Source organism: Bos grunniens, chromosome 7 (assembly GCF_055505025.1).
Source record: "Bos grunniens cultivar Pamir isolate PY7600 chromosome 7, Bosgru_T2T1.0, whole genome shotgun sequence".
NCBI classification, from domain to species: domain Eukaryota; kingdom Metazoa; phylum Chordata; class Mammalia; order Artiodactyla; family Bovidae; genus Bos; species Bos grunniens.
This window is the reverse complement of record NC_141171.1, coordinates 40,798,509-40,812,547: the sequence shown is the minus strand read 5'-3', so window position 1 is coordinate 40,812,547 and position 14,039 is coordinate 40,798,509. Positions and strand designations below refer to the sequence as shown.

The 14,039-nt window shown below is 39.1% G+C and overlaps 1 pseudogene; it reads right to left on the bottom strand.

Annotated features, from left to right (window-relative positions):
- Positions 1 to 4,145: 4,145 nt before the first annotated feature.
- LOC147369176 (putative olfactory receptor 2W6 pseudogene) lies at positions 4,146 to 11,017 on the bottom strand (annotated as a pseudogene).
- Between the last annotated feature and the right edge of the window lie 3,022 nt (positions 11,018 to 14,039).

The window sequence follows — 14,039 nt, the reverse complement described above, 5'->3', positions numbered from 1 at the left end:
GAATAATTGAATTTTGAAAAAAATCTGTAACACAAGTACTGAAGTTACTGTAGTGAACAAATATTTCATGCTTTTATTCACAATATACAGACACCATTGCATAGATGTGTAGACAATCAATGTTTTGCAGTATAAAAACCTAAAATAACACTGAAATAGCATTCAAACTAAACTAACACTTCTGCACACATATGAACAATTCTATGTGTATAGACATTCTAGTAGAATTATAATTATTCAATAGGGAAGAAAATCCCCAAAGCTTTTTCTCTTCCAACTTCACTCCCCTGATGTAATCACAGTATGCCTCCTTCCTGAATGCTCCGGGGGATAAAATGAATGTCTTGTAATTTTATTAGTTTTATGACACACTTTATCTCTGGGGACTGTCATATATTTCTCATTCTGAAGACTCTGTGAATCATTTTCATTTCTTTTGCTTACACCTTTGTTAGGAAAAAATAAATGTTTCTCTCTAATTTAAACCTATTCTAATTTTAAAACTTAAGACTGCCCTCACATACGCATTTGAAGCGAATCTAGCACACCTACCATCACTGACTTGGAGATTTCCAGCAATTTTAGAACATCAAAATACCTTGCCGATTCTCCTACTTTTTAAAGCCATATGTATTGAATTAATGGACCTTATTAATTATTGAAATAAAATACTACTTGTTATACAATATTTGCACCCTGCATAGAGAGAGAGGATACTGCTAGCTTACCATCAGTAAGTGATATTCTCAGATTTATTTGTTATTGATGATATTTAAGATAAACTGGAATCATACAGTTTCTGGTCATTCTAAAGTTTGAGAGCACTGCACCATGTCGATTTGCTCTTTTTGGTGTCTTTGGCATATTAGCAGGTTGAATAAATTCAGGGGTAGAATTTGTGATGACATAATTGACTCACAAAATTTGAACTCATTCCTGTAACTCTCACCATGCTATCTTTCTTTGTCATAATGTCACAGAACTTGGGGCTGGGTCACATTTTCATGAATGATTTTTTATTGTGATATTTTGGTGAATCATTGAGTGAACAAAACTCTTCCTTTACTGGGAATTTTTTTTTTTTTTTGTACTAAGAATCTTGCTGCTTGACTATAGCTCCAGTACTTGCACTGAACAACCCTTGAACTTTGAGTAAGCCACCGATCATTTCTATACTGAAAGTGAAATCACTCAGTCATGTCTGACTCCTTGCTATCCCATGGACTACACAATCTGTGGAATTCTCCAGGCTGGCAGCTCAGCTGGTAAAGAATCCGCCTGCAATGCAGAAGACCCCAGTTTGATTCCTGGGTTGGGAAGATCCCCTGGAGAAGGGAATGGCTACCCACTCCAGCATTCTGGCCTGGAGAATTCCATGGACTGTATAGTCCATGGGGTTGCAAAGAGTTGGACATGACTGAGTGACTTTCACTTCACTGATCATTTCTAAAAATGAATCAAATTATCACTAAGATCTCCATGTTCTCAAAAATTCTACCAAACTGTTACTTCATGACTGTGAACTTCTGATCCCTATCTTTTGGTGACAGTCACACATTTTATTCATATGTGTGTTAATAAAATTTTCATATCTCCAGTAGGGATACTTAAGCCCATGAGAAACAATGCAGTCTTCAGTTTAGCCTTTTACTTTTCTATGCACTCATCAGTTCATCTGAGGTGACTCTTTATATGGCTCAATTACTTTACTGTGTCATGAATCAATTGCACAGCACTATCCTCATTCACCTCTTCTCTCCCACATCCACATTATGAAACCACTCTTTATGCTTACTGAATTTGGAGGGGTGCAGAATCCTCTTCCTGGTGCTTTCTCAGAGGCTCAGTACTGCTCTGGTGTACTATATGTAAGCAGATGATTTTCTCAGCATTCTAGCTCAGTAAAATCCAAGTATAAGTTCTGTGCCTGAATTTTGGGAAAGGCATGAAGCTCCCTGAGCCCCATTTCTACAAATGCATGGGGAAATTCTACATGTATTATAAAACACTGTAAACATACATGTGTTGAATTTATTTTGCTTGGTCAACTTCCAGTTATAGAGATGGATAAGTTTCCCTCCCTGGAATTTTTAAAGCATTGATAGTTGAGTTTATAGCTGCTCAGATCCTCACACTTGAATGAACTCTAATTATAATGCATTTATTTTTCCTCTCAAAAACCAGGGGAGAAAAATTTCATGTGTTTGTAAACAAAAGTTCCAGAACTTTTCAGAGATACCTGAAGCAAAGTGCTTGTCTGTTTCCCTTTAAGAGGGCTTCTGACTTCACACATTGTCCGTGCTCAGTTCTGGTTTGTTTTATTCAACATTTATAAGAGGAAGGCATAGTCTGGGTCAGCTGTGCATGACTTTGACGGCTTTAAGTGTTCCTTCTTGACAGAACTGCTTGAGGTTGCATTTTCATGTCCCTCTGCTGCTGCTGCCGCTGCTAAGTCACTTCAGTCGTGTCCGACTCCGTGCGACCCCATAGACGGCAGCCCACCGAGCTCCTCTGTCCACAGGATTCTCCAGGCAAGAATACTGGAGTGGGTTGCCATTTCCTTTTCCAATGCATGCATGCTAAGTCGCTTCAGTCGTGTCCGACTCTATGCGACCCTATGGACAGCAGCCCATCAAGCTCCTCTGTCCACAGGATTCTCCAGACAAGAATACTGGAGTGGGTTGCCATTTCCTTCTCCATCACGTCCCTCAACTATAGCTTTATTTTACCTTCTGTGCTTCAGACACTGAGTTAGCACTGGGAACTCAAAAATAAAGTAACAGAAAGCCCTATGTCCATGGAATTTGTTGAGGCAGGTAATAGACACAATAAATTAGAATAGAATATTTGTTCTATGACGATAAGTACTATGGACAAAAAAAATTAAGCAGGAAAGGGGATAAGGGAGATAGGAGAGAGCTGTTATTTTCTATTTTAAAAACACAGTGAGGGAAACCTTCAGTAAAAGATGACGTTTTAAAACCAACCTTAAGGAAGAGAGGAATATGAGCATGTGGCTACCTTGGAGGAAAACCACTGCAAGCCTTTTTCTATGATAAGAAAGCAGTGGACCAATTATGACCATATTACATTTTAACATAATCTTCTGGATACTGTGTTGAGGATACTTTGAAAGGAAGTAACAGGGAAGCAGGAAGACAAGCTAGGATGTTACAGCAACAGTTCAGGTGGTAAATGATAACAGCAAACATCAAGGTAGAAGCAGCAGAGGTGGTGAGAAGTGATGACAAGCTGGCTATATTTAATAATAAGACAAAAATTTGCCAATGTTTGTGAGATTTGACAGAAGGAGAAATGTCAAGATGAACTCATGTGGCTACTAACTGAGTCAGGAAGTAGCACAGGCTCAATTTTAATATCTGTGCTGTGTCTCATCACATGAAATGCCATCCTCCACCCAATGAAAACCTTATCTCTAAAAATTTAGGTTGATTCCAAATCTGTTACTACAAGTAATATTTCAATAAAAACTCAGTGCCAAGAATTATGCATGCATCCATTTTTCCCCAGGCTATGCATATTTCCATATCACTTGGCACACACTCCAAACTGACCTTCAAGAAATTGATGGACCATTACCCATGAAACAGTTGATCAGATGCTTTCAGGAACAAAGGATATAAATTTATGTTTAAAGTTTGCTAACTAATATAATCATTATATGCCTCATACCCTGTGCCCCCCACTCATTTGCAGGTGACTTGTTTGCCCTACATTTAGCTGTATGTGATGATGGAAATAGCCAATGTAAGTTTTCCAGAAGTTTTTATTCTGCTGGGCTTCTCTGAACGACCCTCTCTAGAACCCATCCTTTTTATCTTTGTCTTGGGGATTTATGTGGTGTCTGTCTTGGGTAATGGCATCATCATTGTGGTCTCCTGCATGGATGTGCATCTCCACACTCCTATGTACTTCTTTCTTGTCAACCTTTCCTTCCTGGACATTAGCTTCACCACAAGCATCGTCCCACAACTCCTGGTCAACCTCTGGGGACCACAGAAAACCATAAGCTATGGAGGGTGTGTGATCCAGTTCTATATCTCCCACTGGTTGGGGGCAACTGAATGTGTCCTCCTGGCAGTCATGTCCTACGATCGCTATGCTGCCATCTGCAGGCCACTCCACTACACTGTCATCATGCATCCAAAGCTTTGCTGCAGCCTGGCTTTTGCCTCGTGGCTTGGGGGTCTGACCACCAGCATGGTAGGTTCCACGCTCACCATGCTCCTGCCTCTCTGTGGGAACAATCGCATTGACCACTTTTTCTGTGAGATGCCCCTCATTATGCAACTGGCTTGTGTGGATACCAGCTTCAATGAAGTAGAGATGTACGTGGCCAGCTTTATCTTTGTTGTCTTGCCTCTGGGTCTCATTCTGGTCTCATACAGCCGTATTGCCTGGGCTGTGTTGATGATCAGGTCAGCAGAAGGGTGGAGAAAGGCGTTCAATACCTGCTCGTCCCATGTGGCAGTAGTGGCTCTGTTTTACGGGAGCATCATTTTCATGTATCTCCAGCCTGCCAAGAGAAACTCTCATGAGGAAGGTAAGCTTGTGGCCCTCTTCTACACTGTGGTCACCCCAATGCTGAACCCCCTGATTTACACGCTAAGGAACAAGACTGTGAAGAAGGCACTTAGGCACACTGTATTACAGAATTGTGGTTCTGGAGGGACACGAGGTGATATTTAGAAACTCATCACTTGTGAGGAGGAAGCTGGTTTAAAGGGATCAAAGTTATTTTTTAAAAATGAGGGAATAAGAAATAAATGATTCAGAGGGGCAGAATATTGGGGACGTCATCTCTGTACAAAATTTCTTGAGTTCAAATTAGGTGACCAATTGAGTTGGATGTACTCATACTGTTTTCAGGCCAAGATAAAGATAAAGTATTTTCTGTTTTCATTTTTTTGTTCATAATTATATTGTTTGGTTGTTTCTATAGTTTTATATGTATATGTATGCTGGTTATGGTATTGTAAGTTGTTTATGTAGGTACATATGTTAATTGTTATATTATTTTGTTAATATTTTATAGAATGTCTGCAATTAAGGGTGGCTAATTTGTGTGAAGTCCTTTGCCTTTCCCCCCCAATATTTGTAGTGACTCAGTGATGTAGATATTATTGACCTCGTAGCAGTTAGATAATTACAAAGTGACTCAATGGACATGAGTTTGAGCAAATTCTGGAAGACAGTGAAGGACAGGGAAGCCTGGCATGCTGCAGTCCATGGGGATGCAAAAAGCAGGACACAACTGAGCCACTGATCAACAACAAATCAAGATTTTAGGCTGATATATAAGTCTAGCATATTTATCCATAGTTATCTCTGCCATTTTTCTTATAATCCCCTGTGGTGTAATAAGAAATAGATAGATTTTTCTTATCCTGAGTCTTGGCACTGAGCTTCTAGGACCCTTGGAATTTTCTGAGTGCTATCAGTGAGAAGAACGACTTCTGTTATTCATAACAAGTCCGTTTCAACCATACCTGAGTTTATGACAATGAAATAACTCAACCTAGAGTCCTTGGATAGCTTCAGGATGGAGTCTGGGTGTCAGAGGAACCAACCATATGATTAGAAGGCTGGAACTTTCAGCCCCACATCCAACCTCTGGGGAGGGGGAGTAGCTGGAAAATAAGGCACCAATGGTCAGTTTTTACTTAATCAATCATGCCTATGCAATGGACCTATATAAAAACCTTAAACACTAGGATTTGGAAAGCTCAAGGATGGTGAATAAATCTATGTGGCAAGAAGGTAGTGAACCCCAAACTTTGCAGAAACTCCTTTGCTCAGGACTCATCCCATGTACCTCTTCATTTATATTCTATATAATAAACCAGTACACTTAATGTTCCCTGAGTTCTGTAAGTCATTCTAGAAAATCACTTAACCTGACCAAAGGACAGGTCCTGGCAGTCTATGATTATAGTCAGTTGGTGGTTTGTGGCAATCTAGAACTTGCAACTGACTTTTGAACTGGGGCCGGGCAGGGGGTAGGGATCTTGTGCAGGACTTTGCTCTTAAATCAGTGGGATCTGGTGTTAAATTCAGGTGTACTTAGTGTCAGAATTAAATTGAATTATCAGATATACAGCTGGTCTTTGGAGAGTTGGAATATTGGTTATTGATGTGGAATAATCTCACACATTTGGTGCCAGAAATGTTGTGAGCAAAAAGCAATTCATACTGCTTCAGGAGGAGGAATATAAAGATGCAAATGTCTCAAGAGTAGAACTTTTAGCTGGATTTCCAGCCAATTAGAGATTTCATCAGTAACATACTATACAGATTCATCTCTAATTACAGAAATATCAACTTTCCTACTCAGCTCTATGCCTTCAGTTTACAAGAAATATAACGTTATTTTTTCATTCAGTAGAATATTTTTACTTTCTTTTTTCATATGTCCAATCATGCATTTACTCATTCCTAAAATGAGATCTTTAAATGAGATCTATTCCTGGAGGTTAGGCTAACTAGCACACAGTGCTGCTCTAAAAAGATGAATCAAGTTCACAGAGCAATCACAGTATTTGTTGATTTAAAACTCAAAACAGTGTTGGAAAGTTAATAATATTGACATTTTTGTGATGAAAAATTCTGTGTCATCATAATAAAGAACAATTTCTGTATACATATAATTACTTAAAAGCCATTAAGTACATTTTGGTAAAATACAGAGGTTTTAATATCTATCTCCTATAGGTAGATTCTGTTTGCTAGCTTTGTGAAGTTGCATTTGCTAGAATATATATTAGAGAAAGCTGTGTTCACTAAAAATCAAATTATGGTTTTCATAAATCATTGAAAATGCGTGCAACCTTATCCTAATTGATTTTTATCAATCTTGATATACTTTACACTTCAGCTATATTTTTTTAAATGGGTATATTAGAAGTGCTTATCAGGCTGTTTTTGTTTTTGTTTTTGTTTTTGTTTTCCAGAAAAAAATGAATATAATTTTGAATGATTAATTACTATTTTATATGATTTATTTCAATATAGCATAAAATCTTATTCTAAGACTGTTGTTTATCTAGAGTGAAGTGAGTAAGTGAAAGTTGTTCAATGGTGTCTGACTCTTGGTGACCCCATGGACTATACAGTCCATGGAATTCTCCAGGCCAGAATACTGGAGTGGGTAGCCTTTCCCTTCTCCAGAGGACCTTCCCAACCCAGGGATCCACCCAGGTCTCCTGCATTGCCCATTGGAAGCCCAAGAATACTGGAGTGGGTAGCCTATCACTTCTCCAGTGGATCTTCTCAACCCAGGAATTGAACCAGGGTCTCCTGCATTGCAGGTGGATTCTTTACCAACTGAGCTATCAGGGAAGCCCTGTTGTTTATACAGGCCTACACTAAATGCATTTGATGTACCAAAAGCTACAAAGAGATGGTATACAAAGCCTGGGAGATACAAGTATAAACGTATCAAAACTATCAATAGACAAAACAGTGAAAAAAATTCAGAGACTTTATGAGACACAAAGAAAGAAAAATTAAAACAAACTTCCTTTTACTTGGAGAAATCAAAAAATAAAAATAGTACTGTAGACGTAGGCTCACTTGTCCTCTTTATTTTCTGCAATACCCACAATTTTTTAACTTATGACAATTCAAAGAGAAAATCTGAGCAAAAAAACAAAAAGGCAAATTTTATCTTGTCTGAGGAAACAGCTATTTGAATATGCAGGGAAAACATGAAATTGGGTATAAACCTAAAGAATTTAGGGTTTGAAAATTACATAAAGCTTATGCAAAGGTTAACTGAGACATACTTAATTTTATATAAGATTTTTGGAAAGTACTGATAGAGACTGTATTAGTCAGGGTTCTCAGAGAAAGAGAGCTAATAGGATATGTAGAGGTAAGGAGATTTGTAGGTGGTGTTGGAGAAGACTCTCGAGAGTCCCTTGGGCTGCAAGGAGATCCAACCAGTCCATTCTAAAGGAGATCAGCCCTGGGATTTCTTTGGAAGGAATGATGCTAAAGCTGAAACTCCAGTACTTTGGCCACCTCATGCGAAGAGTTGACTCATTGGAAAAGACTCTGATGCTGGGAGGGATTGGGGGCAGGAGGAGAAGGGGACGACAGAGGATGAGATGGCTGGATGGCATCACTGACTCGATGGACGTGAGTCTGAGTGAACTCCGGGAGTTGGTGATGGACAGGGAGGCCTGGCGTGCTGCGATTCATGGGGTCGCAAAGAGTCAGACATGACTGAGCGATTGAACTGAACTGAGCTGAGACAGATATTTAGAGAGGGGGTGAGAGAGAAGGAGAGATTATATATCTACATAAGAAAGAGAATTTTAGGAATTGGCTTATGTGGTATAGGCGGCTGGCAAGTTTGAAATCTACAGAGCTAGCTAAAAACCCAGGAAAGAGGTGATGTTGTAACTAGAGTCCAAAGGCAGTTTGGGAGCAGAATTCCCTCTTCCTCTTCCTCTGGTGACCTCTTTCTAAGACCTTCAACTGATCAGATAAGACCTGTTCTATTTTAGGTACTATGACCTAGACAAGTTGACACTTGTTAACACAAGTTAACCATCATAAAGACTAACTAGTTCCTGGAAATAGTTGACATTTTATTATTTTAAAACTTATTCAAAGTTTCTTATTTTCACTTTACACTGTCAAGTCTAAGAAAAAAAAATAATGTGAAGCTACCTATGACTTGCCATTAAATCTTGAATCATTTTTACTTCAGAAATGTCAAAAGTAAAAATGCATGAGTTGACAAAACACATCTCTATTTTCATAATAATTAGTTTCATTGTCAGCATTGTCATCATCATCATCATTTGTCCTGGAAAACTCTTTTATATCAAGCAGTTGTGTTTCCCTTGTTTCCCAGACTCTTCCTGTCCGTGTGCTACCACCCCACTATTCTCCTTCAATGACCCTCTGTTTTTGAATTATTGAAACTTGTATCCCTAATGGTTTCTCCAGTGGAGATATACAGCTTGCTTAGGAGCTTTTTCCAATAGAGACTCTTTAAGGAGGTGACTTTCAAACTTTTGTGTCCATGGTTCACAGTAAGACACGTATTTAACAGACATGCACACTCACACAATTGATTCACCTTACTCTGTGTGATCCTCTAAAATTTTCTAATCTATTTTGTGTTAACTCACTTTTAAATGCTTGTTAAAATTCATTGAATTGATTTCATGATAAGTAAGGGACATATGACCTAAAATTAAAAAGAAATATTGCTCTAACTGAAACAGCTACAAATTGCTTACACAGGACAGAAGAAGGCAAGCAATGGCCTGAAGAATCAACAGTATCATATCCATGGAGGTCTGAAAAATTCAGAACTAAAAATTCAGAACTATTTCTATATGAAATAGAACAAGTATACCCCTAAATAGAACAAGTGTGCCCCTAAAAATAAGGAAAAGAAAGGGATGACAGGGAATGAGATGGTTAGATGATATCACCGACCCAATGGACATGATTTGAGCAAACTCCAAGAGATGGTGAAGGACAGGGAAGCCTGGTGTGCTACAATCCATGGGGTCTCAAAGATGCACATGACTTGGTGACTGAACAACAACAACAAACAGAAAATAATGGTCATTCTCTCTCACGTACACACACACACACACACGCACACACATACATGTCCACACACGTATTGTTCTGACACAATGCCTCCTTTCCTGTGTATCTGACCTGAAATTGACATTACAAATCTCTGGAATCAGAGTCACAAGTTAGCTGCAAAGAAACAATTATCTCCCTGTAAAACTCCACTGAGTAGTACATTATCCTTTGTGATTAGCTGGCACATTATCTTTTGTAACTATAATAACTCTGTCATTTTGCAGAAAATAGAGGGTCTGTCTGCAAGCAAGGAAACAAGTTATTGAGTAAAGGGCCCCTGAAAAAGAGAAGACCCTGCTTTATAACATTTCAGCATTATACAAGGAATTGTGCATTGTTATTGTCCTGGAACAGAGCAGTTTTCATGGACGAAAGACCCTCAGGATGAGTACTGCCTGCCTACATCAGTGCCTTCCTGCCTACATCAGTGCCTTCCTGCATCCAACAGGCTACAGTCTTTCCCAAGAACCTTCCGCATGGCCCACTTCACATCCTTGTTCCTCAGCGTGTAGATGAAGGGATTCAGAGTAGGGGTCACTAGGCAGTAGAAGAGGGTGAGAAACTTGCCCTGGTCCTGGCTCGCTATATTCCCAGGCTGCATATACATGTAGATGATGCTGCTGTAGAAAAGAGATACCACGACCATGTGGGAGGAGCAGGTGTTAAAGGCCTTTTGCCTCCCGGCTGCAGACTGCATCCGCAGCACCGCAGCTGCAATATAACCGTAGGAGACTAGTATCATTGTGAGAGGCACAAGAACGATGGGAATGGCCAGGAAGAAACCCAAGCCTTCAACCCAACTGGTGTCCACACAGGAGATTCGAATGATAGCTGGCATCTCACACACAAAGTGATTGATGTGACGGTGACCACACCTCCCCAGGGACATCGTCAGTGGGGACATCAAGATGGAGTTGGCAATCCCACTAAGCCATGCGAAGGCTGCCAGCTGCAGGCACAGCTGTGGGTGCATGATGGCCATGTACTGAAGCGGCTTGCACACAGCCGCAAAGCGGTCGTAGGCCATGACAGAGAGTAGAATGCACTCAATGCCCCCCACAGAGAGGAAGGCAAAGAGCTGGATGACACAACCCACATAGGTGATGGTTTTGTATGGGCCCCAGAGGTTGACCAACATCTGGGGAATGCTGCTGGTTGTGTAGCAGAGATCCAAGAGAGACAGGTTGCTGAGGAAGAAGTACATAGGGGTATGCAATTGAGGGTCCACCAGGGAGAGAAAGATGATCGTGGAGTTGCCAGCAACAGCCAGAAAGTAAAAGATCATGTTGACAAAAAACAGGACCATCTGCAGCTTCGGCCGGTCAGAGAACCCAAGCAAAATGAAATCTCCTCCAGAGCTCTCATTGTTTCTCTCCATCACCTTTGGCTTGATAAACCTATTTTAATATGTGTTCTATTATCCATACAGAAAAGGTGCATCTTATTTTATCCCCACAGTAAGAACGCTTTTTATTTTGCTACCCACACTATTTAAATGGACTGTTTCCAGCTGATTGTTGGGAATTGCAGGGCAAGGCATTAAGTAAAGATGCGTGCATGCATGCTAATTCATTTCAGTCGTGTCCAACTCTTTGTGACCCTATGAACTGTAGCTGGCCACACTTCCTTGTCAATGAGATTCTCCAGGCAAGAATACTGGAGTGGGTTGCCATGCCCTCCTTCAGGGGATCTTCCAGACCCAGGGATCAAACCCACATCTCCTGTGGCTCCTGCATTGCTGGCAGATTCGCTACCGCTGAGCTACTGGGGAATCCCTTAAACAAAGACATTTGACTGTAAAGGAATGGAAGTTATAATTTTTTCTTCAGTAGCCTCTAATATGGTCAAGTGAGTTAAGTGAATAAATCTTTTAAATCTATATATACTGATATAATCAGAAATAAAGTAATTCGAGGGGTGGCAAGCATAGTTTTGTCAGACTCTGCTAACATTGAGCCCATTTCCTGTTTACTAACTGATAAATTCCCCCTTAAATTTATGGAACAATAGCTTCAATTAATATTATCAGTGCTCATATTTTCATAACTATATTTAAAATCAAATTAAAAAAATGTATTTGTGACTGACCATGGGCCAGATACTGCACTGTAAGCTACAAGTATAGATGAGACTCAGACACAGTATCTATTTACAAGATACTCACAATACCAATACATTGTAAGGGAAGTAACAACATGGGGTGGGGGTTAATAGAAACTTGAAATAAGAAAGCCCCAAATTTACTTGCTTCTGAATTGTTCATGATTTGGTCCAGTCTCTTGAACCAGTGGTTACAGTGACATTATCCATGAGACCAAAAGCAGCTTTGTTTGCGCAAAGGTAAGGGGTTTTATTTGTTTGTTTTGTACCTGACAGGAGCGTTCACAAAACAGGCAGAAAGATGAGACATGTTCTTGTTTAGAGATACATATTAAAGTATGAAACAGAAATGGTCTAATGTCCAAGAGTTTGTTTCCAAATACTCCAAATGAATAAAAGAAATAGATAAAGGAAAACAAGTGAGAGGTGTTCTGTGCATTTCAGCTCAATATAATACTATGCACAGAGACCAATTAAAAGGAAAAATCAGGATAACTATGCAAGGTTATTTTTGCAGGTTTGTTTCTGACCTGCATTGGTACAGTGAGAGTTAACTGAATGTTTACGTTGTCAAATAGACACCAGTCAAGTGTTTGGCCTGGAAATATAGAACTCCCCTAGGATTTAGAAATTAATGGAAAAAAAATGTCTCCATGTCAACCATCAAATGTTAGCTGTATGGATATAATTTTCTACATCAGCACATTTGGAGTTGACAAGGACCCAGTGGCTAGAGAAACTAGGATACAGTTCAAATGGAGAGTAAATGCTGTGGTCTTCCACAGCTCTGCTGTCCGCATGTGGACAGTGTTCACTTGTGGTGCAATCAGAAAGGGCTGTAGACTCAGAAAAGAATTATTGTCTGAAATGAATCTATCTGCAAAGAACAATTAGAGTCAGAATTTTTTAAAAAATTAACTTGAAAATTGTAGCAAACCAACCTAAGGGATGGTCTGCTATGAGTGCATCATATCTACAGATCTCCTAGTGAGTATACACACTGAGAGTGAAACTAGGTCAGCACACATTGCAAGCTTGAAAATCGTAACATGGACAGGACAAAATTTTTTTTCTAGTAGAAGAATCATTAACTGCATTTCAAAAAAAGAAACACTTTGTAAGGAAACTTGTGATTTGTAAACACTGTATATAAAAGAGCAGGATTTCTTTTTCTTTCTTATTTTTGACTGAAGAGTGATGCCCTAAAGACAAGGGCCTTTTAGTTAGTTTCTTAATTACTTGAAAACAATCCTTCTCATAAAAACAATATGTGTTTGTTACAGAAAAACAAGAAAGCAAAGACAATTGAAGAAAATAAATTCCATAATCCCATTCACTCATAGACAATTATAGCTAATTATTTCATGTGTATACTTTTTTCCCTACTTTATTATTCCATATTTGTTTAATACATATGTGTATTATATGTATAATCATATATAGTGCAGCTGCTATGGAAAACATATAAAGGATCCTCCAAAACTTAAGAATACAAATTTAATATGATTGAGCAATTCCACTTTTGAGACTATATCCAAAGAAGATGAAAAGAATAACCCTGATGGAGACATATATATATACTGCCACATTATACAAGAATTATTGCAGCATTATTTACAAGAAAAAAGATATAGAAATAACCAAAGTGCCCATCAATGGATGAAAGAATAATGAAGTTGTCAATATTATTCAGTCATAAAACGAGGAAGTCCTACCATTTGTGACAACATGGATGGACCTCAAAGGCACTGGGCTAAGTGAAATAAGTCACAGAGAAAGACATATACTCTATGATCTACTTGCATGGGGAGATAAACAAAGACATGCATGGAAAAAGAGATCAGGCTTGTGGTTACCAGAGGTGGAATGTAGTAGGAGACAAAACTGGAAGAAGGTGGTCAAAACATATAAACTTCCACTTACAAAATAAATAATAAGTACTAGGGATATAAGTTTCAACATGAAGACTATAGCTAACACTGCTGTATGATATATAGGTAAGTTGTTAAGAGAATAAATCCTGAGTGTTCTCATCACAAGGAGGTTATTTTTTCTTTCTTATTTTTTTCTTCCTTTTTTAATTTTAATTGTACCTATATGAGAAAATAGATGTTTGCTGAGCCCATCTTGATAATCAATTCACAGTATATGTAAATCAAACCTGTATGCCTTAGACTTCCCTGGTGGCTCAGATGGTAAAGAGTCTGCCCGCAATGCGGGAGACCCGGGTTCAATCCCTGGGTTGGGAAGATCCTCTGGAGAAGGAAATGGCAGCCCACTCCAGTATTCTTGCCTGGAAA